General features: G+C 35.2%; 1 protein-coding gene across 5 annotated transcripts in view; it reads right to left on the bottom strand.

Moving 5' to 3' along the window:
• MGAT4C (MGAT4 family member C) overlaps positions 1-26040 on the bottom strand; it is a 420654-nt gene that overhangs the window by 18487 nt on the left and 376127 nt on the right. For all 5 annotated transcript variants that reach the window (XM_061369336.1, XM_061369335.1, XM_061369338.1 and 2 more), the window contains one exon: positions 10641-10771. The gene's annotated coding sequence lies outside the window, so the exon portion shown is untranslated. The remainder of the gene's footprint in view (positions 1-10640; positions 10772-26040) is intronic.

Genomic DNA, 26040 nt, shown 5'->3' with positions numbered 1-26040 from the left:
TGCACCACTATTCAAAGGGAAAGTAGGCAGGGAGAAAAGTTTACTACCTCTTTCTTGCAACAGATTAGTTTCCTTTTTTTTTAGGAGATCCTTATCTCCTTTTGCCTCTAGCTTCTGTTTATCTGTTTACTAACATTATGCTTGGTTTTATCTGTTAGGTTGTGTCAGGCCTAATTTTGTAACCTAATCAAAGTATTTCCCCCACCTTTTGTTAGAAAAAAAGAAACCCTAAAGAAAAAACATCAACAAGATGGCTGGATGTTGTGCCCAGTCTGTCAGGTGTGGTAAACAGACACAATGAATGACAAACACAGTGATCAATAAAGGCTCAAATGACCTTTCCCACTACTCTGTGTGTCACCTACTATAAATAAACTCAAACCATGGGAATAAAATAATATTTGCTATCAAGGTTTCTAATGGCAAAAAATGTTTTTTTGAATTTTCTATTTTTCCAAAGGAATAGTTAAATAAATAAAGCTTGGTAGCAGGGGGTAAATAAATCCTGAAAAACATCTTTGATGATTTTCCTTTGGGTGTTTTAATGTTAACTTTCAACCCACTTTTCCTCTGAAGAAACTGTAAAATATTGCTTCAGATTAGTGACATAAGGCATTCATTTTTCATGTCTTAAGTCCTATCATTATTATAAAGACATGGTTAATAAATAAAGTAGTTATTTCTGTTGAACATGATACACAGGAATAAACTTTCTTCAATACAGTCAAGAATAAGTTTGATAAATCTGAATGTGCACATTCATCATCTGTTTTTCCTATTTTTACAATACCAGTAACTGCAGTATAATTTGAGGAAGAAGGGAATTTTAGAGTTTGGGGAAAATGAAGTAAAGTAAAAGAGCTACTTGCAAAAAAAATTTACATTTCTTTGCAAGTTCAAACTACAGTGATTGCTAATTTAAACTTCTAGGAGTTAAGTGAAGCATTTTTACTAAGAAGAGAAACAGCAAAAATATCCACAATATCTTAAATAAGTTAAAAATGCAAACAATAGATATAAAATCTCAATGGCAGGTTGATTTTTTTTTTTTTTGTGGATTTTATTCTACATATAATATATGTTCTTAGCTTTACCCTGTTGTTGGTATGCTAGCTCTCTTATTTTTAAACAGCTTCCAAAATCCAGAAATTAGTTTTGTGGTGAGTTTTATGTGATGGCATGCATATCACTTTGCTCAGACTGATTTCTTTAAAGCACCTACGTTGCAACTTTATTTTGAATCACCTTTTGTAGAAGCTTCTTGCCACCAGCAATATCACAGACAGCTCAGGACAAATAACAATATAACTCAGAAATTATATGAAATACTACAGAAAATGCTCCTAAGAACTCCAGTACCCTATGGTTTTCTAAGAAATTATGGTATAAATAGATTTAGTGACTCTTAATGACAAGAGAGATGGAATCTTTTCAAAAAAGGCTCCCAGGAATGATGGCAACCGAGAAGTATATAACTTTGTTGACTGATACTCAAAGTCCTAGTTTCTGAGATGACACTTTCAGTCCACTCTCCATTACTGAGTTTTGGGATATATGTCAATTGGATATATGCCCTGTTATTTAAGAAATCATTGTAGCTTTTCTCAGAATGGCATTCACTTGACCAAACACAGACACTTATGATGTGAATGTCTGTGCTAGTCCCACTTATTTTATAGCCAATGCAGAAAAATAAGTATTTGTATGTTGTGATTCATCTCACTAAAAAGTCACTATCTAAAATACATCAAATGAATTGTGCCCTAAAAATGCCCATTTCTCTTCACTGGCTGCAAAAAGAGCCTGAGATGGCAGACTCTGTTATAGATACTAAAAGGGAGGAATTCCATTCACATTTTGCCATAGTAAATTCTACGGGTTTTTTTGCTGTCTTTTTAGAGACAGAACATTAACAATAAGACACTTTCTCTAGGTCCAAAGTGTGGACCTACTGTGTTGACCTACACCTTTCCTGAGAACAAAAATGTCCTAATTCTGACAATAACACAAAGTCAGATCCTAGATTGTCCCCATCTATTACACTGTGGTTGGCACATCTTCCCTGCAGCAGACTGCTATAATTTGTCCTCTGTTAAAAAACCTGAAGTTTGGTTGTCTGTGAAAAGACAGTTCCCTTTATGCATCTCACAAGTCAGTTGTCTGACTTCAGGTACCAGTCTCTGTTGCTTCCTCCTGGCTTTATCCAGAATAGATTAATCACAGTACAGCACACAAAGCACAGACTATTACCTGCATGCCCCACAGAAGGATCTTAATAGCTTTACTGTAGGATATTTGAAATTGGAAAGAGAGAACTATTAAATGGCTCAACAGCCACAGTGGGCTCATGCCCTCAAGTTGTGTTAATGGGGGAAGTAATCTATGATTTGTATCTTTGACTTACCCACAGTATCTGGCAAGACCAGAAACTCAGTTCATTCAATGCATTCAAATGAAGCATCTGATTTTAGGTGTAATAAATTCTCTGTATGACAGGACAGTAAGACAGAGAGCTGTTTCATTTCAATGCAGTAACTGAACCGAGATTCTTATCTTGTCAGATACTGTGGGTAAGTCGGAGATATGTACAGAATCTTCAGCCTAAAGTTAGAACACCTCCAATAGATAGCATTCATCTTAATTCTCTTAACTCCTCAAATTAATGTGGTACTTTTTGCGTAGCCTTTTGTTATTAACCAAAAGGTTTCCAGCAGCAGATGACAAGTTGCAATTTTACCTGAAAAATATTTTCCAGAGAAAGACTTTTTCCATTGTTTCTGTTCTATTATTTTTTTCAAGTTGTGAATTCTGGGACTTGTCTGAAGACCTGAGTTGTCAGTTGAGTCTGTATCTCATTTAGGATCACAGTATCATAACAGTTAGTGTCCATTTAGAGTGTAGAATATAATACAGATTTTTTTTTTTCTACATTAGAAAGGCATTTTATAGAAACTACTATACAATAGTTGTAAGTGGCAAAGAATAATAATACTAAGGTTGTAGAGAATTTCAAAAGATTTTTTTTTTTTTAATAATTTAAGTATTGAGCTAAAAATAGTGAGCTGTATGTACATTAAAGTTACAGATTCAGGAGCACTTCTTTATGATCCTAAGAGTACAAACCTAGCAAAATACTGAAAATCAACTTTCCTTTTCTTATGTTATTCAAGGGCCAATAATACATGTAAAAATTAGTACAAATTTAAAAACATTTTTCTAAATGTTATCCTAATGTAATTCTGGATGCTGAACTTATCATTCTCATCCATCAAATACAAAAGCTTGTATTGTTTAGCTGCTAGGATTTCAAATTGCTATCAAATTCTCCTGATGAGTGTCTTTAGCTCCTAAATCAGCAAAGGTCCAGTGAACTTTTCAATGATCTCAGCACTCTTTCTGCAATAGAGGCATAAGCTGTGTTCTGATTAAACTTAAATCTTTTGGAGACTAATTGTAAAATGACTTGGTAACAGAAGTTCTGTATCATCCTTTGTATAACTGCCACTAGGAAAAGGAAAGATTTAGGCAATGTAGCCAGTTCATCTCTCTTTTCACTGTAGATGTGTAGTGGTGTTCAGGTGGATAAAAATGTGGTATTATGAGTGTTTGAAACCTTCTATTACTACTGGTCAATATAACTTGTTTATCAGAAGTTACAGTTCATATCACACCCTATATTTAGACTGAGACTGAATCCCAGCCCTTTGTCACTTTATGTCAGTTTAAACTTGTCACTTTCTTTTCCAGGACATATTATCTACTTTTTGTATAGAATAACATCCTTTTAGGTTTATGTCACTTGACTTTGCTCTAAACTAGCTGATTCAAGCTGCCTATACAGTCAAAGTGTACTGACTAACAGCTCCCAAATGCGACTAACTTAAAGTGCCTTGATAGGAAGTCAATGGGGAATGAATACTTCTTCATGTCTTCCTTTTTATTTACTGACTATAGAAATAACCTATGTAACTAGTTAAGCCTAGATCTCTAATTCTTAGATAGTTAAAGATAGATAGAATAGACACGAGTTTGCTGCCACTACTACCACCCAATGGTCTATCAGTAGACAGCATAGTCAATTATATTTCCTAAAATAGTCTTAAAATTTTTCTATTATCAAAAGCCTACCTGAAAATTTAACTGACCAAAAGTAGTGTGTGGAAAAAAACCCAGCCAAACAACACAGAAGCCCCACAAACAACAACAAAAGTCCTAGAGGTGTAAATGAAAGCCAGCTAAATAGAAATTTATTCAGTATTCCAGTGCACAAAATAAAGTCACTCAATTGCAGGAGGAAACACACGCACATGTGGAACACATGATATTATCAGGCTTCCAAAAGCTATGCTTGTGTCAGGCAGAACAAGGAATGCTGAAAGGTGGTATGCAGAGTTTCAGACGAAGCACTACTAAGGCATGGCTGAAAGCACACTTAGGAGAAAGCTGTATATATGTTTTTAAATTGGCATTAGACACATCTTCATCAAACATAGACATAATATCCTTGGAAAAGAAAGTATTCACAGTATTTTTGAACAATAAATATTTAGCAATAAATTTTTTTGAGTGTTTTTTTTTCTGTGTGTGGATGAAGGAAGTAAGTCTGATTATCTGCAAGTGCAGCCAAATAAGCACACAGACTCACTGTTTTGTATGCCAGAAATACACATAGAAGTGTAATAAATAAGAGGAAAATGGTTGAATTTTATGCAACTGGTGAATCAGGAAGATATTTTACTTCTTCCCTTCTAAGTTTACAGTTGTTAATTTTATTTAAATCCATAATATAGAGAATGAGCAAGGAGAGAAAGCTGCAGAGTTCTGGCTTTATTAGTTGCCACTCTTTGACGGAAATAAATATGATAGTGAGAGTTGTTTATATTCTAGAATCATAGAATCATAGGACAATTAAGGTTGGAAAGGACCTTAAGATCATCTAGTTCCAATCTTTTTAGATAGCTGGCAAATTTTGGTGGTTTTGTGGTTGGGGTATTTTTAATTTTTTACCATGGAATTTTGGAGGTAGACACTTTAAGAAGAGCTGTGAGATGACAAGGAAAATGCTGCAATTGCTTTTTGCTTTTCCTAGTGGCTTCTAGAGCATGAAACCAAAAGCCTGAATTCAGCTATAGTTTTAGGTGCCATTAGCTCTCAGTATGACATAGTATCTAAGTATTACTCAGCATGAAAGTGGAGCTTTTTGAAAATTTGGGTTTAGGAGGGGAGGTAGAAGAGTTTCCACTATTTTTATTCTACTGAATAATTGAGCTGTAATGACCATTGAGATTCTCATATGAAATCAGTTTTCTGTGTCACTTTCTAATACAGCATAACCTTCCAGTATCGTTTTGACCTCTGATAATACAAATCCTGTAACTCCCATATGATATAACCTTGTGACATCAATATGCAAAATGACATCTTTCTGGGATTCCCTTTAACTATGTTAATGTATTTTTTGAAAATGTTATTTGAAAAGTTATACAGGTTGTTACCTAAAGGCAGTATATTCCAGCAAGTTTGTGTGCAGTAAACAGCCTAGTTATTTGTCATTAACACAGCTACAGAAACAAAGATGATTAGAAATAAAATACAGGTTATGTGTTATCTCCATTTTGGTGTTTGGGTTTTTTTTTTCTTTTTTCCCCATGAATATTTCAGGTTTTGTAGCTCAATACTACATAGTGCTTTTTTATCACTTTGTGTTTCTGTTAAAATACATGAAAATGTAGTTTGTGTTTTTTATACTGGCTTACAGTGTTCAATGACTTATAAAGAAGTGTAAAAATGTAAATTATTTAAATAGTTAGATCCTTCCATTTTGTTTTAATCCAATGCCTGTTTCTGCACTCTCAATTTTTTTTACAGTGGGAGAGAGTTCAAGTACAGAACATGTACCAACAGGCACAAAAATGAGACTCATTGCTAAAATATGATTGAATTCAGCATGATAAGTTATTTAAATTGCTGTTGTGGGTTTTTATTGCCTAGTTAAGCAGTAAAATGAATGTGTCATTGGTTATGGATATATACATCTCAGCGTGTTTTACGTAGTATGTCAGGAAGAAGAATACTGCTTCTTAGAATCTGTGATTTTTACATAGAAAAGAACATATAAACCCAAATTGTCTTGTTGTGACTATTTAAAGGAACTTTCAGCAGTAGTGTTATGTAAACTAAAGGAAAAATGATTCAAAGACAATGCTCATGTTTGCTACAATTTCTCAGAAAATTCACAAAATTTTGTTCAGTTGATAGGTGTCTAAACATTTCTTGCTGCAGTTTGAATTATAAAATTCGTATTTTGCATAGTGCTGCTGGATCTGTTAAATTTAGTCAAAAAAGTATTCATAAGAAAACAATGTGGAAAAGTGTAAGTGTAACTAAAGTAAATATATATATACAAAGTGGAATTGTATGAACATTTACAGTAGTGTTCATACAGTTCGTACGAGTCCTGAAGACATTGTTAAAGATACAAAATAAAATTTAAAATGGAATTAAACAGGGTTGGGAAGAAAATTTGCAAGGTAAGTCTTTTTTTTTTTTTTTTTTTGAATCTTCCTGTACTCTGTTGTTTTTTTTTTTGTATCATAATATCAATCTTTCACTGCAGAAAGTTTATTTCTTTTGTAATTCTAAAAATGCAAACAAATGAATAACTTTGTTGCCAAAAAAGGAGCTGAAGGGTTGACTCTAATTTCAGCTGCTTCCTGACATCAGACAAAAAATGGATTTTCTATTGCTGAAAAATGAACTGGGAGGCAGGTCACTCACTGTGACCCATAAAGGTTGTTAATAATGATCTCCATGTTAAAGCTGACCACTCTTTTTTTTAGCCAAAATTTTTAAATTGCCTAAACATATTTTTTTTTTAAGTGGAAAAAATAGGCACTGAATACTGCACATTGGTAAATCCCTCAATATTGTGACCCTCAGAAGTAGGTCAGGGTTGCTTCCCACTGGGACACTTTCTCTTTAGAAGTTCATTTGTAGGTTTTTCTAAGAGTATGCATGAGTGTAAGAAAAAAACAGCAAATACACATGTTCAAAGTAATGATCAATTAATTCAGTAGACATATTGATCAAACATCAGGTGAACTAGCAGCTCATTTAGGGTGGCTATTTAGCATTTAATCTCTGCCATGTAGTTGAGTTGAAAGATATATATTTGCCTAATTGGATAAAAGAGAAAAAAAATAATTTTCTATGCTGTTATTTGTCCAAGAAAACTAAATTTATTAAATGGTTTCTATTTTTTTATTATTTTATAAAATAGAAAATTGTAAGGTTTTTCACCTGAATTCTCTATTCTCTGTGATTAAAAAACTTAATAAAATCATCAAGACTTTCATATTTGCATAGATTGGCTCATAAGCCTCCTACTTGTATTGTACTTTGTTTATAAATGCCTCCATATTTTTATAGAATACAGTGACAAAAATTATTGCCTAAAAAATGCAGATGAAGAAGTGGAAAAATTGTGGTAAATGAAGAGAAAACCTGCACATGACATGCAAGCCACGTTTTCAGTTTGATGAATTTCTACTGTATAAGGAACAATAATGTCCCTCTACAAAAAGAGTTCTATATTTCCAAAATGAATAACCTTTGTGGTTGAATGAAAAGCAGATCATCTTTATCAGTGTATGTTATTTCAGCCAAGAAAAATGGGTCATGTAAGTAATTTTTCTATCATGTTAAAGTTATATTATAATTCAGAATTATAAGAATTCTAAGAAGATTTGCTCTGTCATTTTACAGTGTAGCTGTGGATCAGGGAATTGGTCTTATTATTTCAAAGGCAAGATCTACAGCACAAAGCAGAAGATAAAAAATAAACTAAGGAAAACCATAAGATAGGTTGAAGATGGAGAGAAACAGAAAATGTACTTTGATTAATTGAAAGTTTCATTACTGAAAGGCATCCTCCACACTGCATACTGGTAATTAGAAAGTCTAGGCAATGTCTGATTTCATTTCACACTATGCCAAAAGCTAACGTGACATAGTAAACTGCTTGATTCTTCTTGTGTTTGTGAAACTTGGTACTGCATTTTACACTGGAGCAAAATAAAACTCCTTTCTTCCTTGGGAAAGGAAGAGGGCATGATCACTTCCCATTCCCTTTCAATACTCAAGTAGCAGGAACTAGTAAAAAAAACAGATGCCTCTTAACAGCTTCTCCTGCAGCACACATTTTAATCACTATGGCAAGTAGCTGGTTAAGTATCTTTTCCTTGTTGTGACACAAGATTACAAGTTAAGCGATCATTTTCTTTCTTTGTTCTTCCACTCCATTATTCTAGCTCTATGGGAGGAACAGTATTCGGCAGAGTAGTGTGACAGCAGGAGAAATAAAAGGAAATGACATACTGAAAAACAGCTCTGCTTTTAAACCACAAAACTGTGCTTCAAAATTTATAAAGATATTAGATAAACTTGAATCATTAAATAAAAAAGTCAGGCCCTTTATCTGGTCTGAAAAGCCACATGTATTTTAATCTGAACAGACAATATTTTTTACAGTATATAATTTCTGATGGAGATCACACAAAAGAAATAAGTTAGACTGAGAGAACTCTGCCAACAAGATAAACCTGTAGTCCTAGACACATCTAATTCCCCAGGCTTTCATCGTTAATATTTTATGGCTCTCACTGATCTGCCCAAACCTGAAGAAAAATGTATCTTTCATTTAAGCAAGCAGGGCACAGAAATTATCTGTATCTCAAAGGAGGTAAAATGCAAACTACAATAGAGATGTCACACCACAGTATTCAGTTTGCTCAATACTGTCACCTGAAACACTGATCCCTGCAGGAAGTGTTTTATTTGAACAGCACATACGGCATTTGTATATGCAAGTATGCCATCATTCCCATTAAGAGAAAATTATGATGAATGTTATTTGTAGGATGTAACAACAATGTCCTTGTTATTTTTTTAATCTCTACCTAAACAATTTTATGCAATAATTCCATAAAGTGACATCCATTTCATTTGCTGCAGATTCCTATAAGAATTACTTCCAGTTTAACCTATCAACATGGATTTATTAACATTAGAGAGACTATAAGAAAGAAAAGATTCTTTTCCTACATTCACTGATGACTCAATAATGCATCAAGGAGCATTTATTAGGGTAAAGACACTTGAGAAGACCATATAGTTTAAATAGTTTTGTTGGTGAATCTGTTTGCTTTAGTAAGATTTGAAAGTCTAAAAGCAGAAGTTTTGTGCTGTGCTCTGTAGTAACTCTATCAGTTATGCTGAGGTATAGCGAGGATAACACATTTGCCTGTGGCAAAGAGGAAAAAATGAACTTACAAAGAAAAAAAATACAGCTTATATTTCAGTTATATAAGCTATAAATGACATTTTGAGACAACCTGAACAGCTTCTAGATCAAGTTCCTTGTTTTTCCTGCCTAGGCAGTGCTGTTTATTTTAGGCCACAAGGACACCACTATTTAATATGCAGACAGTCCAGAGCAAGCAATGCAACAACTTGTTATCAGACCAAAATTAGCCATAAAAATAGAGAGGTTGAAGTCTGTGATGCAATTCTCTCTATCACTTACATATGAGGGTTGATCAGCTTTCTCGCCCTTTTTTAACACGGTATGTTGTGATATGGAGCAGCTCCTGGAAATCAATCAAGAAGGCTAAAGGCTGTAATTCCACAGGATGCCTATCCTGGTATTACAACCTTTGTGACAATATCTGACTCTTTAAATTCTGTTTTACTAAGCCACACATTATCACAGTATGACAAAAGTTTTGGTTGGGAAGGATATTGTCCTGGGTTCAGCAGTAGCAGCTGTTTTTCTCCTTCTTAGTAGCTGGTGCAGTGCTGTGGTTTTGACTTTCTTCCTGGAAACAGCGCTGATAACACAGATGTTTTCAGTTGCTGCTCAGTAATGTTTACTCTGACCAAGGCCTTTGTGAGTATCATGCTCTGCCAGGGAGGAGGGGAAGCCCTGAGGAAGCAGAGACAGGACACCTGACCCAAACTAACCAAAGAGGTATTTCATACCACAGCACATCATGCCCACTATATAAACTGGGGGCAGTCACCCGGAAGGGCTAGATCACTGCTTGGGTTGGGTTGGGTCTTGGTAGGCGGGTGGTGAGCGGTTGTATTCTCTTCCCTTGTTATTTTCCTTATCAGTATTATTATTGGTGGTAGCAGCAGTGATTTGTGTTATACCTTAGTTACTGGGCTGCTCTTATCTCAATTCATGGGAGTTACATTCTTTTGATTCTCCTCCCCATCCCTCCAGGAGCAGGGGCTAGAAGGAGGGAGAGTAAGCAAGCAGCTGCATGGTTCTGAGTTACCAGCTGGGCTTAAACCATAACAGGTGTCTTTGGACAGTCCCTACTCAGAATGTGGCTGTGCCCAACAGTAGAAAAGGCCAGCTGTGGCTTGTCTAGCCAAGGCTTGAAAATCTCCAAGGGCATTCCACAACCTAAGTAGCCTATTCCTGTGTTGTATTGCCCTCCTAGTGGGTTTTTCTTTCCCAAGTGTCTAATTTGAAACTCTCAAGATGTAATCTTTGACATCAGCAGAGAGATAAAACTACCATTATGTTACCTAATATTAAATATTAAAAATATAAGAATAATAAAATCACTTACAACATTTCATTTGTATCACCAGATGCAGGAACAGAAAACTTCAGTGCAAAGCCTTCTCACACCAGCTTATAAGAAAGTCTTGAAAACTCTCTTAGCAGAATGCCTTACCATTTGAATGTCCAAGCCAGAAACTGAAAGACAAGAAATGAAAATACACTTTTAAAATCTCATCAACTTTATCAGGAGTGACTCTAGTAATTACTAACAGTTTAGTGCAATAGGGAAGAAGTTATAATATGTAATAAAATTAAAATGTAGATAATATTCAATCATCTATATATTTAGAATCTAATATTTAATACTCAGTATTTCCAATGTTCAAGTAAAACCACATCCTCATATCACGTCCTCAAAAGTAGTTCAAAAATCACATCTTGGAAGAAACAAGAAATGGAAAGAACATAGAAGGAAGGTAAATCACAGTCTGAAATGTTTTATCTCTTTCCAATGGCTAGAGTAAAATGTTAGGAAAAGTAAGCTTCTAAATTAGATGCCTTATTATAATGAATAAAGCCAGCTGAAAATTTGACTGTGAACCCCCAATAAATAACTACTATTTTCATCACAACTAAGTCAGATGACCCTAATTCTGAAAGCATTATTAAACAACCATATAAAAGGGAGAGTGATACAGTGTCTCATTATGAATATGACAGCCTATATCTTATTATTCCTAGAAGCTGTTCAACCAGCTGTAGAGGAAACTGCTGTAGTAAGAAGAGCAAATCGAGTAACACGGGAGGTGAAGGTGGGGGGGAGGAAGGGAGATGAGGGGAGGGAAGGGAGGACATTGGGCTTGGTCTCCTTATAGCAAGACCAAGGAGCAAACAGGTCTTGCTATAGCAGTGGGAAGGACCCAGTATCTTTGACACCTGTTAGCCTCTTAATCTGGGTAGATTTTATTAGTTACAGTTTCTTGTTATGCTGGTAAAATGAAACAAGATTTTTTCCTATGCTGAAATGAAAACTTACAGTCTTACCTAGAATTAATAGGTTTATAATTTTCTTCTGTTGGCGTGAGCTCAGCATAGGGATACAGTATGAACAGAAATGATTCAGCCTGTCCTTTGCCATAAAACCCTTCGTGATGTTACGTGTTAAATTTGGGTAGACAGATAGATTGCTTCTGTGATTCATCCTCATGCTAAGGTACTGTTTGTTCTTCAGAACAAAATGAAACCTGAGTAGATAGGTTAGAAAATCTTACAAATAGCAAAGAATATTGCTGAAATGATAAATTCTTATATTATTGTAGACATAAACTATAGTCAATAGTACATTTGCTTAGACTGTGAAGACCTTAACATCGCTATAAAAAGAGAACTGTTAAATTATAGATGATGATGATTATAATAATAATACAAAAGAGAGAATGTCAAATAGTCAGCAGAAAAAAATCAGAGCATAATTTGGAAATGCAGAACTCTTGTATAAATTATATGTGTCCTCAGGCTTTTGGAAATGAAAGCTACGAGAATCATCTCAGCACTAAGCATTTTAGAGAGGCAAAGATTATTACAGGGTTGGCTAGTCATAGCTTCATCATCAGCAGTTTATCATTAGGCTACTCATGTGCGTATGAGAAAAAAAAGAAAAAAATCTGAAAAAAAGCTTCAGCAGTCTAACTCTATTCACTGAAAAATAATTAAAATATGTAACTGATGTTACTGATGTCTAACATTTATATATTGCATTACATTGACAATATGGCAATAACACCAACATAGGATAATAATTCTAGGTTCTGGCAAATATCTTAGAAAGTAATAACTTCTTACTGAGAAGTTTCCACTCATGATAGAGGAAAAAGAACACAAATCAAACTAACCAAAAGGTGAATTGTCCAAAATTATGCTTTCTGACTGTATTTTGAAGAAGGCTGAGATAAAGATCTTTGATTTGTGCAAACTGCACAGGTCCACTGAAATCACCTTTCCTGCCACCTCAGGAGTTGTTCTTCAGTTTAAGTATTTTTCTTTTTTTTCACAGCTTCTTTTTTCGTATCAATTAATGAAGAAAAGGAAGGCAAATAATGAGTGCTGCTTGTCCATTTCGCGCTAGCTACAGAGCAAAAGTTGTTGATGATTGTTACTTTGATGTATACAAGCTACCGAAAAAAGTGACTTGGAATTGTACCTGGAAAATATTCTTAAATGCTGTTTTGAAATGTCTTAGATTTTCATGTTGCCTATCCATGAAATATTGTCCCCAGGTTTCTTTATGCTAAAGGCAATGTCCAGTCTTATGATGGATGAATTCTGGTGTTCTTCTAGATCTGTTCTGGAAAGAAGTTCACATCAATTATTTTTATAATTTTTTTAGTAATCATCAATGAGATTTTTCTTTTTCTATTAGTCATTATGGATAATAGGGAAGCCTGCCTCTGTGATAGATTCTACTAGTGCTTATCCTTTAATACCTTGAAACCTATCAAGAGCCTTTCATATGGCACATGTCATCTGCCAGAAATGAGTGCTGATAACTGCTCTGAAACCCACTGATGGAACTTACACCATTTCTAGAGCAAAGCTCTGCTAGATGTGAGGGACACTGTGCCAAGCCAGCCTATCTTGTACTATGCTGTCACTGTTCTTGTTGCCTGGTGTGAACCTCCAAGATATCCTAATAAAGATTTAAGGAGGGAATGCAGAAGATGGAAGGGGCTATTTTTACATAGAGTCATCACTTTTAGCAAAAGGAGTTTCTAAACTGTAAATAGGGGAACATTTTAAAGACATACCCAAATTGTTAAATTTAATTTGCCTAGTGAAATCTCACAGTCAGTCTAATTCCCTCAAAATAAAATAAAGAAATAAAAGTTTATATGATGTGATATTTATAAAATAGATTTAAATTTTGCAGTTGATATCAGATTTTATTGTTTTTCACAACAGTAGAGATATTTTCATGTTGGCAATATGGGTTGTAGTGTTTAAAGCCTTACCTGAATTATTTAAAACATTAATTAAACATGAACTCTAATCTTTCTGGACTTCAGAATTGTCCCATAACATAATTTTAATTATTTATTACTTAATTTTTCAAGGGAAGAGAACACAACCACTCACCACCCGCTGACCAATATGCAGCCTGACAGAGCAGTGATCTCCCCTTCTTGGTAACTGCCCCCAGTTCTACATCCTGGTCATGATGTGCTTTGGTATGGAATACTTCTTTGGTTAGTTTGGGTCAGGTGTCCTCTCTCTGCTTCCTCCCTGCTTCCCCCCCTCCCTGGCAGAGCATGAGACTCACAAAGTCCTTGGTCAGACTAAACATTATTTAGCAACAATTAAAAACATCAGTGTTATCAGCACTGTTCCCAGGCAGAAAGTCAAAACCACAGCACTGCACCAGCTACTAAGAAGGAGAAAAATGACTGCTACTGCTGAACCCAGGACAGTATTCTTTTCTTGTCTGTGAATAAATAAATGTTTGCTAATGCAAGCATATGATAATCTTACCATTAGAATTTAGTAACACACTAAAATCTAAATTTGGAGGTTTTAATAATATCTAGTTGTATCACCTATTTTTACTCTAAGGCCATTTTTAATTCCTGTTTGAATTGCCTCTTTTTTTCCTGTTAAATGTTATTCATTGGTACGCTAAAATTTCACAGAGCCACTGTCTGGTTTTTGCATTACAGAATTAGGGCAGTTTTCCTCCTAAATGGTCAGTGTCTGTCAAACACCATGTGATCTTTTCAATCATCTTTACTACTCATTTGGAGAGTTTAATTTCTAATAATTGCTACTGCACAGTGCTTTCAAATAGTGAGAAAGTTTTCATATATGTATTCAAATCAAGCTACTCCTTTTTTTTCTTAATTTCAGCAGAAATGTAAGCAAGCTGATAAATTTATCATTCAGAAGAATGTAGCTAGTTTTCTGGAATAAAATGCTCTTTCTCATTTACCGGTGTAGGAGAATTGATTGCCCCCTGCAGACTGACAAATGCTAATCTTGTGTAAATGTCAGAAGCAGCAATAAGGTGATCTCCTGTTAAGCAGGGTGTGGGTGTGCAGGGTGTTGGAAAGCAGAAAACCTGCAAACCCAACCACACAATCTGAACCCCCAAACATTTCCAAAGGGCAAACTTTTCATAAGCTTCATAAAAATTTCAAGTTTTTTTTTTGGCACAAATTCAATGATTAGAGCTGAGTGAACAGCTATAGCATTCAGCAGTGACACAGAGCTACTTAAAGAAGAGACTTGCACCATGACAGGGTGTGCTGGGAGAAAGTATACATGGCCAATGAAGCCATATAGAAACAGATTGGACCAATAAAGCATTTTGATTCTGACTGCCCTCATGAATGTAATGCTTTCTCTAAATTTGAAACTGTTTCAAAACAGAACTATATCATTGCAACTAACACTTATTATATAGCAAATGAGATGTATTGTAACATCTTTTTCATATATGCTGTAAAAGGGCAAAAGAAAAGAAAAATCTTAGTCCACAGTAAGAGAAGCCTATATGCATCCAATGGATTAATATGGTATCTAAACAATTTTTCAGTCTCCAAAACATGTGCACATACAGAAAAAATAGAAGGAAGGGAGAAAGGAAAAACAAATTCAAAGTTAGTAGTGGTGAATGACAGGAACTTTGTATTTTTTTTTTTAACAATATTTAATAGCAGAGTAGACTAATTGCATATTTGATCCTTATATAGTTCTATACATTCTCTATTCAGTAATATTACACATATTTATTCAGATGTGATAGTAATTAATCTTAAAAATAATTTAACATGAAAAAAAAGTACGGAATGATTCAGATACATTTTTGCACTTACAATATATAGATACCTGAATTATAGAATCATTGAATAGTTAGGGTTGGAAAGGACCTTAAGATCATACCTTCAGTGTTAATGAACAGTTAAAATTATGTTTCACTAAACTGTTATTATAAAGGTATTGTAATATTTTCAGTTTGGTTTAAATGAGAAAAGTGCTCATTCAGGTCAATGGAAGCAATAATATTTACAACATATTTACATTGACAAAATGTCATTTAAAAAACTTTTCTTGAATAATAGCACTCAAAGTCCAACTTCCTTTGTTTATATATTACTCTCAAGTTTAATTTATTTAAAGTTCTTATATAAGTAAAACTTTGGGCTTTTTTCCAGCTAAAGATAAGCAAATAAAAATTATAAGTATCATTGGTAGAATAAAAGCAGATTAATGTATTTTTGAATTTTAAATAAACTGATATGTTGTAATGGTGACACTGTAAAAAATATTTAATTTTATGCTTTACTTAGCGGTATATTAATGGCATAATTATGATCTACAGTTGAAATAGACCAAAATTTTTTTAGTAATAGTGCATAAAGACTTTTGAGCCATTCTTTTAGAAACTGAAAGTGCTCTTTCAATTTATTGACTTTAGTAGATCATTAGAAATCTATAACCATCTTAGGACCTATTAAGAACAAAGTGCGACTCATATAAAAGACTAATGACTTCCTTTTTAATATTTCATCAATCTCTAGAATATGTGTTGAAAGCTTACAGGTTGGAGTTTTGGTTGAAAGAGAGCCAAAAAAAATGCTTATAACAGAGTTTTAAAGCAATCTTGGTTTTCAGAAACTCGTAAAAGAAAGTGTTTCTTATAACCTTTAGCTCTATTTAACTAAAATTCCTTCACTTATAAACATTAGGCCCTTTTACAATTGATTTGTTATGAGAAAATGACCAATGCATAATTTATATTGCCACTCCACAAGGAAAGTAAAGCAGTTTGGTAAGAAATACATTCTTTATGTTCTCTTACACTACTCTGAGTTAAAGAGTTAACCTATGAATGTGTTCAAAATGAAGTATTTTTTTTTGTTTGCTTGGGTTTTTTTGAGGTTTGTTTGGGTTTTTTTTGTTTTGTTTTGTTTTGTTTTGTTTTGTTACCTGAACCAACTGGACATTTAATGAATCATAGAATCATAACACCATAGAATCATAGAATAGTTAGGGTTGGAAAGGACCTTAAGATCATCTACTTCCAACACCCAGCCATGGGTAGGAACACCTCATACTAAACCATGTCAACCAAGACTCTATCCAACTTGGCCTTGAACACTTCCAGGAATGGTGCATTCACAGCTTCCTTGGGCATGAAAGAATGTATTCTGCAAAATGTAAACTCATTACTGGGCAATCACTCTTTCTGAGATTTACAGTGTATACAGGTACAAGTCAGAACCTTTCTTTCACCTTGACTTTGGTGTCCTCACTAGGACATTAAGGTGCTGGAACGCATCCAAAGGAGGGCAACAAAGCTGATGGAGGTTCTAGAGTCTTATGAGGAGCTGCTGAAGGAACTGGGGTTCTTTAATCTGAATGAAAGAAGGCCCAGTGGAGACCTTATCGCTCTCTGCAACTACCTGGCAGGAGTCTGTAGCAAAGTGCGTGACATCAGTTTTCCCAGGGAACAAGCGATAGGATGAAAATGGAATGTCCTTGTTGCACCAAGGGAAGTTTAGTTTGGATATTAGGAACATTTTTCTTCACTGAAAAGTTTTTCTTTTTTCCTGTGCAATGTACCGGGTAGCTCTGTCTCTCCTGCTTTTCTCCTTTCTAAAGATATGTTAAAGAAAAAAATATACCTACAGCCAGAACTTTTCCTGGCAGCTCTACATTACCACATACCCACATAAAAAAACACACTGTTAAGGTATGCAGCACAAATTCCACATTTCCTTAATGGGAAGCTTAGCAGCCCCCTTCTGCTCTTTGCTTGCCTTTAGAGTCCTACATATCCAATAAACACCTCACACTACCCTACACAGGCACACACTATAAAGAAAGCATACTGACGAGTCTACCTTCTAGTATTTTAGCAAAATTAAATTGTTAATCATCTTCGCTAACCTTTCTCTCAGCCCAGTAAAGCAGGTTAATATGTTTCTCCAGTCTAAACCTCTTGAAGTGGAGAACCTGTGGCACTCTAAGCATCATCCTAAGTAATCTCTAATCCTATGTGCCCCCAGAAGTTCCCAGAGGAAACAGGTTTCTCTGCAGCAGGCCCACTGATGTACAGTCCCTTGGTGGGCCTGGCACCTGAACCTGAAAAACACAGTTCAGTTGTTTGTATTGCTTTCTCATACCTAGGATGCAAAAAATTACTAGGTATCATGTATCTACAGATGTTACAGGTGCTACAAAGGCTAAGTCTCCAAATGTTAGGCAGCATGGCCTTTCTTTCTCACTGGATAGTGTCCTGTATGGAGGTCAGTAGACAGATGGCAGGACCTGGACTTATGGCAACTAGGACCTCAGAATTGAAAATAAACCTTATATTTGTGTCTAATGGAGACACTTTTTCTGCCAGGCAGCCCCACTGCAAACCTCGCTGCATCCTGGGCATGAGGGTACTGAGCCCCATAGCTCCATCCCTGGAACTCAGAGAGCAGAAGACTATTACCCTGACCCTCATGCCTTTAGGCACATCATAAACCACAACAAACAGAACAAACCTGTACTTAATATGCTGCAAAACAAATAACTGGGAATGTTGGGACACCATGGGACTGGCAGGATACCTCTGTCCTGAATAATGCTTAAACCAGGTAAGATAAGAGCTGCTGAGATCTGAATGAACGGGTAGCCACCAGCCAGCTGCTACTGCACAAAGCCATAGACCTGGAGGATTGGCTGTGAGCTACAGGCAGTGAAACAGGCATGGGCAGGCAAGTCTTTTCAAGGTAAACATGTACTTCATGATAGCATAAGGAAAAATAATTATTGTGGTATCCAGGAAAAAGTATGTCAATATATATGGATTCAATACAGTTTTGAAGTATTTCAATTTTCTGAGTATGTATTTAGAAAAAGAATCAACAGTTCAGTTAAGCTAAAACTACCTCTAGTGTCAGCATTTTTCAACTTAAGTTAATCAGAACAACTGTGTTTTATAAGATCAGTAAAAAGCACTGTCAATTATTCCATCCAGGTAAGTATGAGATCAATATTAATAAAGACTTTCTGTTAATTTCTTTCAGTCTTAAGCCATTCCTGGTGGTTTTGATGGTGTTTGTCTTAGATTAACTATTGGATTAGTGGAAGGAAGTTGAAAAAGTAAAATTAAACTTTATATCTGTTGTTTAAATAGTAAATATCTTTTAAGACTGCCAAATGAAGGCCATATATTTTGCAATAAAGTGTATAGATCACATTCATAAGAAAGAACATGAGGGCTGGAATGGTATAAAACCAGAAAGCTAAAGGGAGACTGAAAGATAGCTAAATAAATATGGATTCTCATAGATATGTTACAGAATCACACCTTGCTATGCTATGTGAAAGAACAAAAGGTCCATGTCTTTCTTATATTGGGGGCTCCAGATCTGAACACAGTGCTCTAGGTGAGAACTCATGAGAGCAGAGTAGATGGGGCAAATCATCTCTCTTGACCTGCTGGTTACACTTCTCTTGATCAAGGTTCTGAATGAAGAAGGAATTTTGAAGAGAAAACAGCTAATGTGGTTCATAAATGTTTGAGTCGTTAAGATAAAAATTGATTACCTTCCCTTTTTTTTTTTTAAGAGCATGAAATTAACCACTTAGTGAGCTATAACATTTATACCATTTGTTTTAGTCTTTAATATCATTGGCTTTCTTTATAAAGTTCTTGTGGCATATTTATTCTTTCAGGAAATCAGACTAAAGTGGTTAGCATAGAAATTTCTAAATGAAGGATCTGGTGATATGCCAGATACAATTAGCTCTTCTACTTTGATTACCTTTACTTACTTTCTTACTTTAAGACACAGATAAGGTTGAAGTAATTTCTCACAGTTTGGGATCATCCCTGGGCCCAACAATAATTTGCTCAACTTGCGTAGAGAACAGGAAAGCAAGCTGCAGTGCAACCCACTGTCATATTGACTTTCTTGTCCACTTTCTGGTTGAGAGTTGCTAGAATGCGGCATGAATGTATTTCTGGCCCGCAAATATGCATTTCCCATCGCTGATGGAGGTCTTGGAAGAACAGAGAGATGGCATTCATGTGTTAACATACAGCTGGTTGCTTCAGATAGAACTGGTTTCCACAGCACAGACCCAAATTGTGAAGGCTTCCACTAAAATATTTTTTCATAGTAATATCAAAATTATTTTCTGACAACCTTGGAAAATCCTGATCTACATTGTTTGCACATAGTTTACATTGTACTGATTCATATTGGATCAAATCTTAAAGTATTAATTTATACTAATTTCTTAAGCAGCCTATGCAATAATATATCATCTTTGCAGATATTTCACTTAATGAGAACCATGTAGAGTCTTCCAGTTTCAAAATGACTCTCAGTGAACAGCATAATGACCTAACAGATTTTCACTAATTCCTATGAAAAATATGTATATTTATATATTTAGAAAGTCAAAATGCTAAATGCTTACTGATTATAGATGGAACTCACTAGCATTGCGGGATAATTTTACAAATGCATTATTAAGTTCAGAAAACTAATAAAAGTAATGCTATTCAGTTGGGACACTGGAAGGAAGGAATGCCATCCAGAGGGACCTCAACACGCTTGTGAGGTGGGCTGATGCCAACCTCAGGAAGTTGAGCATGACAAGTGCAAGGTCCTACACCTGGGTCAGAGCAATCCCAGGCGCAGCTACAGGTTGGGCAGAGAAGAGATTCAGAGCAGCCCTGTGGAGAAGGACTTGGGGGTGCTGGTCGATGAGAAAATGAACATGAGCCAGCAGTGTGTGCTTGCAGCCCAGAAAGCCAACCGTATCCTGGACTGCATCAAAAGGAGTGTGACCAGCAGGTCGAAGGAGGTGATCCTGCCCCTCTACTCTGCTCTTGGGAGACTTCACTTGGAGTATTGCGTACAGTTTTGGTGTCCTCAACATAAAAAGGACATGGAACTGTTGGAACAAGTCCAGAGGAGGGCCACAAGGATGATCAGGGGACTGGAGCACCTCCCGTATGAAGATAGGCTGCAAAAGTTGGGGCTGTTCAGCCTCGAGAAGAGAAGGCTGTGTGGAGACCTCATAGCAGCCTTCCAGTATCTGAAGGGGGGCTATAGGAATGCTGTGGAGGGACTCTTCATTAGGGACTGTAGTGATAGGACAAGGGTTAATGGGTTCAAACTTAAACAGGGGAAGTTTAGATTGGATATAAGGAAGTAGTTCTTTACTGTAAGGGTGGTGAGGCACTGGAATGGGTTGCCCAGGGAAGCTGTGAATACTCCATCCCTGACAGTGTTCAAGGCCAGGTTGGACAGAGCCTTGGCTAATATGGTTTAACAGGAGGTGTTCCTGCTCATGGCAGGAGGTTGGAACTAGATGATCTTAAGATCCTTTCCAACCCTAACTATTCTATGATTCTATTTAGAAATTGCAAGTCAAATTCTGTCTCGTTGTTACTGAAAGTTCAGTGAAATACATATTTTTGCATGAGTGCTTTTACACGTCCCACAAAGCTTTATTTTAGAACGGTACAGTGGACTATCATGCATTTAAATTGCATATTTAAAGCCAAGAGCTAAATAATTGATAAAGATATTAACAAAACCTAAAATTGTGTTGTTTTAAGTGGTAAAATGTTGAAGGATTCTTGATCAGTTTCTCTTAGAGAAAAGATGAGGTTCCATTTTTATATATCCCTTGAAAAAGCTCTCATGACTTTGCATCAAGGAAAATATATATGACTCTTAGAAACTGAATATTTTCATTAGGTACATAAACTTCAATAACAAAGCAGCAAAATAGTAGAGCTGATACCTGACTAAGGAAAAACTAATTTAACAGTAATTGCTTACAAACTGGCTCTGTCAAACTGGTCAAGACATTTTACTCTGCTTCCCAGTTTCAGGTTAACCAGGGTTTTAAAGGAATCAGCTGGGTTGTTGACCTAATGCTTTCCAACTGTATAGCAGTTATTATGTCTGAAAGATTCCACAAACTACCCACATTCCTCCATTCACTGTGCATCAGGAAATAATACTCCTATCTTGTAGAGAACTTATATCTGTAAAGGAAAAGTTCACAGAATGGAACTTTCATTGAAAGGAAGTAGGGGAGATTAAAGGCATTGATCAACACACTACATCTCTGGATGGATTTACTGGAGAAAACTCTTAGATGTTACTAGGAAGTCAGGTACACTTCAAATTACAGAGGCAACGCAAATAAATAAAGCTTCCAATGACTTTTACAGAAAATCTTTCTTCACCTATCACCACTTTTAAAACTTGAGTACTTTTGTATTTATTAAATCCTTTTGTTGCGGAATTACTGCTTTCAGCTGTAAACCTTGTGAGTCCTGTGCAAGCAAGCAGAAGCCCTAAGACCCTCAGGGAAATTGTTTGTGTTATCTTTGACAGGTCACAGCAGTTAGTGGGGAGGCAGACTCTTACTAGAACCCTCAGGCCTTGTACACTATTTCTAGGCATAACACGAGTCCTTGGAGGTAATTTTGTGACAGCATTTTGTAAAAGAACCCTTAAGAATCCTTAGGAGCCATTTCAGCCACATTCGATCACATCGAGTATTGAATTTTTAGGTTTATAGAAACTTGTGTTTATAGAAAAAGGAAAGATTACTATCCTTTAGAGTTACTGGGGAAATTAATAGGCCATAATCAAACTGACATACATCATATAGACTAGGCTGTTACTTTTCTTTTTAAAGCAAGTACATCAATTCTTCTTTTTAACTTTTATTTAAAGAGAGTTTTAATTTTTAATTTATTTTGAAATTTAATTCTGGTTCACTGAAATATGTACATATGCACTACATGATGCATACACATATATACGTATGCATCATGTATGCATATTCATTACACGTATGCATAAACACCTACTCTTGTAAAAATATAGAGGACTGAATGAAAAAAGAGCCAACATCATTTTTCAGTGCTTTCAAAACAAATGTTTTATGAGAAATATCCTGTGTCAGACACTCTTCAACTAAACTTTTAGTGAAAGGATATAAAAATGCAGTTTATTATAACTGACTGCTACTGCTCAACCCAAGACACCATATCAGAAGAACTGAGTAATTGATCCATAACACAAAGCATCAATATATAATTGTCTAAACTTCTTACCAAGAACATTGAAATGGACCATTCTCTATTAAGTAGCTTCATAGACTAACATTGCTATCAAAATCCTCTGTAATTATTTTTACTTTAAAAAATGAAATATTAATGTAATCCAACAAAAAGCATCCAAATAAAAAGTAAAAAAAAAAAAATCTCAGTGAGAAACTACCAGTAAACCTTACATATTTCAACTGCCACCATCTGTAGTTAAGATATTGGAACTTTGTTCTAAATAATGTAGTTTGTAAAAGCAATCAATATGGCTCAAAGAAACATCTACTGTATGCTATGTCAGAAGAATACAAAACAAAATTCCTCTAGGATATGCACAGTGACTGTGTTGTAATCCATTTGTTTGTTCTGGTATTGTTTCCTTGAGCTGTTCTAGCCAGTTTACTGAATTAAGGCATAGAATTGCAAAAAAATGTTCTTATTGTGAAAGATTTTTTTTTTCCTCTAGGTGCTACTTTTGTTGTAATTTTGTCCTACACACAGGGTGCACTGCTTAGCTAATTTCTACATGACAGAGGCAATTTTGAAGTCATTTATTGATCCAGGCTTTACTGATGAAGCTGTCCTTATTCACTTCATCTTCATAGAATCATAGAATAGTTAGGGTTGGAAAGGACCTTAAGATCATCTAGCCTGCACCCTCTGCCATGGTCAGGGGACACCACTCACTGAACCATGTCACGCAAAGCTCTGTCCAGCCTGGCCTTGAACGCTGTCAGGGATGGATCATTCACCACTTCTTTGGGCAACCTCTTCCAGTGCCTCACCACCCTCACAGTAAAGAACTTCTTCCTTATATCTAACCTAAACTTCTCATTTAAATTTGAACCCATCACTAAAATCTGATAACCTCTCACCTGCATAATGTCTGACAGTTGTTTTGAAAGAGAGAAATTGAAAATGTTTCTTTATCTGTCACCACCCTGTAGGCTGGGAGGTATTCAGCTCCATGAGATTCTATCAAGGGAGTAGAGTTTGTTTCTTCCTCTTCTTCAGACAGAGGTCTTGCAACAACAAACATTTCTTCTCTGTTTGTGTCTATGTGTCTATGTGTCTATGGACTGGCAAGACTCTAACTTGACATAGGAACATTTAGCAATTCTGGCAGGCAGTACTGAAGGAATGTGGGTGACAAAGGAGAAAAAAGGTTATTTTTAATATTATAGAAAATCTATTAAATCCAGAGTATAACAAGAGACAACAAAACCACTGCATCCAGAGGGTATTTCACTTGTCAAATCATAACATTTTGTCAATTGCACAGAGTTTGTAAGAATCATCTGTAGCAGGAAACATAACACATCCTAAATACCAGTGTTGTTTTTTTTTTTAATATGGTTCAATAGTCATGAAAACAAGCTTTAGCTAACATTGAGTCAGAACGTGAATATATTCAGTGTAGCAGTGTCCATAAATGTATACTTATATACATATACATAAATATACACATATGTACATAGAGCGATATCATTTTCAGAAATATATGATGCCTCTTGTCACATAGACTAGTATTAAAATGTATGTAGTAATCTTTTTTTGAGTTTACTGTGGCTTCAGTATTATTAATTTTATATAGCTGTAGCCATAAAAGAAATAGGGAGATTTAATCCAAGAAAACCGTAACAGTGCCATAAACAGATTTCATTAAAACACTCAGTGTAATTTAAAATAATATTTAAAATAAGAATTGGAATGTAACCTTGACATGTAATAATATTGGTATGGTCAATGCCATCAACTCAACACTCAGTACTCGGGGAAAGAAATGAAAGGTAAGACACTACATAATAATGACCTATACTTGGAACTAAAAAGAAGTATTGAATAAGTGATGATAAAAAAAAGAAAGACAACTTAACATTAAATAAAGACTGAATTAAACCCAATATTAGACTGTTTTTCTAGTGCTGTAGTAAGTGGTTTAGAAACATCTTTGACTTGAAGATTACATTTAATTTTTTTTTATCATTCCAAATATACTTGGGACATGCTATAAATTCAACTGAAATAATAATCACATTTTTCACCTGTATAGGCCTATATAATGAACCACTAAAATTCAATCACATCTGAAGAAACATGGAGATGGGTGTTTTAGTATTACTTCAAGCAATGCTGAGTTATCTGGAGTAAGGAAAGAAAAACATTTGGTTTTACATCAGCTTCAACATAAAAAAGACAATGACAACCTATCAAAAATAAGATTTTGCATGAAGATACAGTAGTAAGAAGGTATGGGTTTGCCACCCGAGATTCTACAGATTTATTTGTAACCATGTAATACAACCAATTACAAAAAGAATTCAGAGCAGGGGGTTCTCTGTATTTTATACTTTATAAATTCAAGACCTCCAATACTAAGGGAAAAGAAAGTCAGTTACAGAGCAGAATATTTAAAAGTAACTTTTCTGAAAAGCTGAAAATTCTTTTATTCGACCAGTATCATTAGATGCTGATATGACCATGTTTCAGCATCTGACAGAGCTGGTATTAATGTCATATAAGAGCTAATGTACAGCACCACAGCTGCTCACAGAAGCAGGACAGAAAGTGCCTTTATTACCACAGTGTGGCTTAGTATTGAACTTTGTGCCGTGTTTTCCTCAAATGTTAGTGAAAACTGCAATTGTTCTAAAAGTTGTATTATAATTTTTCTCTTTGATAACCACTTAGGAGAAAAAGCACACTGAATATTTGCATGACTGCTAATCAATGATTAATTATGGTTATCTCTTATTACTTATGTGGCACAGCTGTAGAATACTAGAACTCTAACTAGCCTGGCAGAGGACAACAGGGCTAGGGCTCAAGTTTGCCAATTCTGTGACCTTGCTTTTTTCTCTTCATTATTTGATTTGGCCTAAATGTAGTATAAGCTCACAGATTTTTTGTTGTCAAAAAAAAAAAAAAGAAAAAAAAAAAAAAGAAGTCTTTATTTGGGAATTTTCACTTAATTTAATTTATAGCAAATTGAAATTAGATTCTGATTACTGACTTGTATTCAGAAACAAAGAAGACATCAATTGCCTCAACTCCCCTTCTTTCTAACACACAATTATACTCAGTCCTTTCAGCTTCCATCACCCAAACCCTGCCATTTATGCCCAACACAAGATTCCATGCTATTCTCTGGAAGTCCTAAACTGAAATATCTGCTGATGTATTGGTCTTTGCATAGACCTTATCCAGGCAGTGTACCTGCAAGAAGATTGGAGATGTCATTAAGGCTCTGAAAAGGTTCCCTTACTCTGACCCAGAGCTCAGAATATGAGGCAAAGTGGCCTTACACTGATAATGACAGTGTAGTAGTCGT

This window comes from Neopsephotus bourkii, unplaced genomic scaffold (genome assembly GCF_033783945.1).
Source record: "Neopsephotus bourkii isolate Nb327-2 ecotype Australia unplaced genomic scaffold, CSIRO-AGI_Nbou_v1 NB_1493, whole genome shotgun sequence".
Classification (NCBI taxonomy): domain Eukaryota; kingdom Metazoa; phylum Chordata; class Aves; order Psittaciformes; family Psittacidae; genus Neopsephotus; species Neopsephotus bourkii.
The sequence above is the reverse complement of the archived record's forward strand: the minus strand, read 5'-3'. Positions and strand labels throughout refer to the sequence as shown.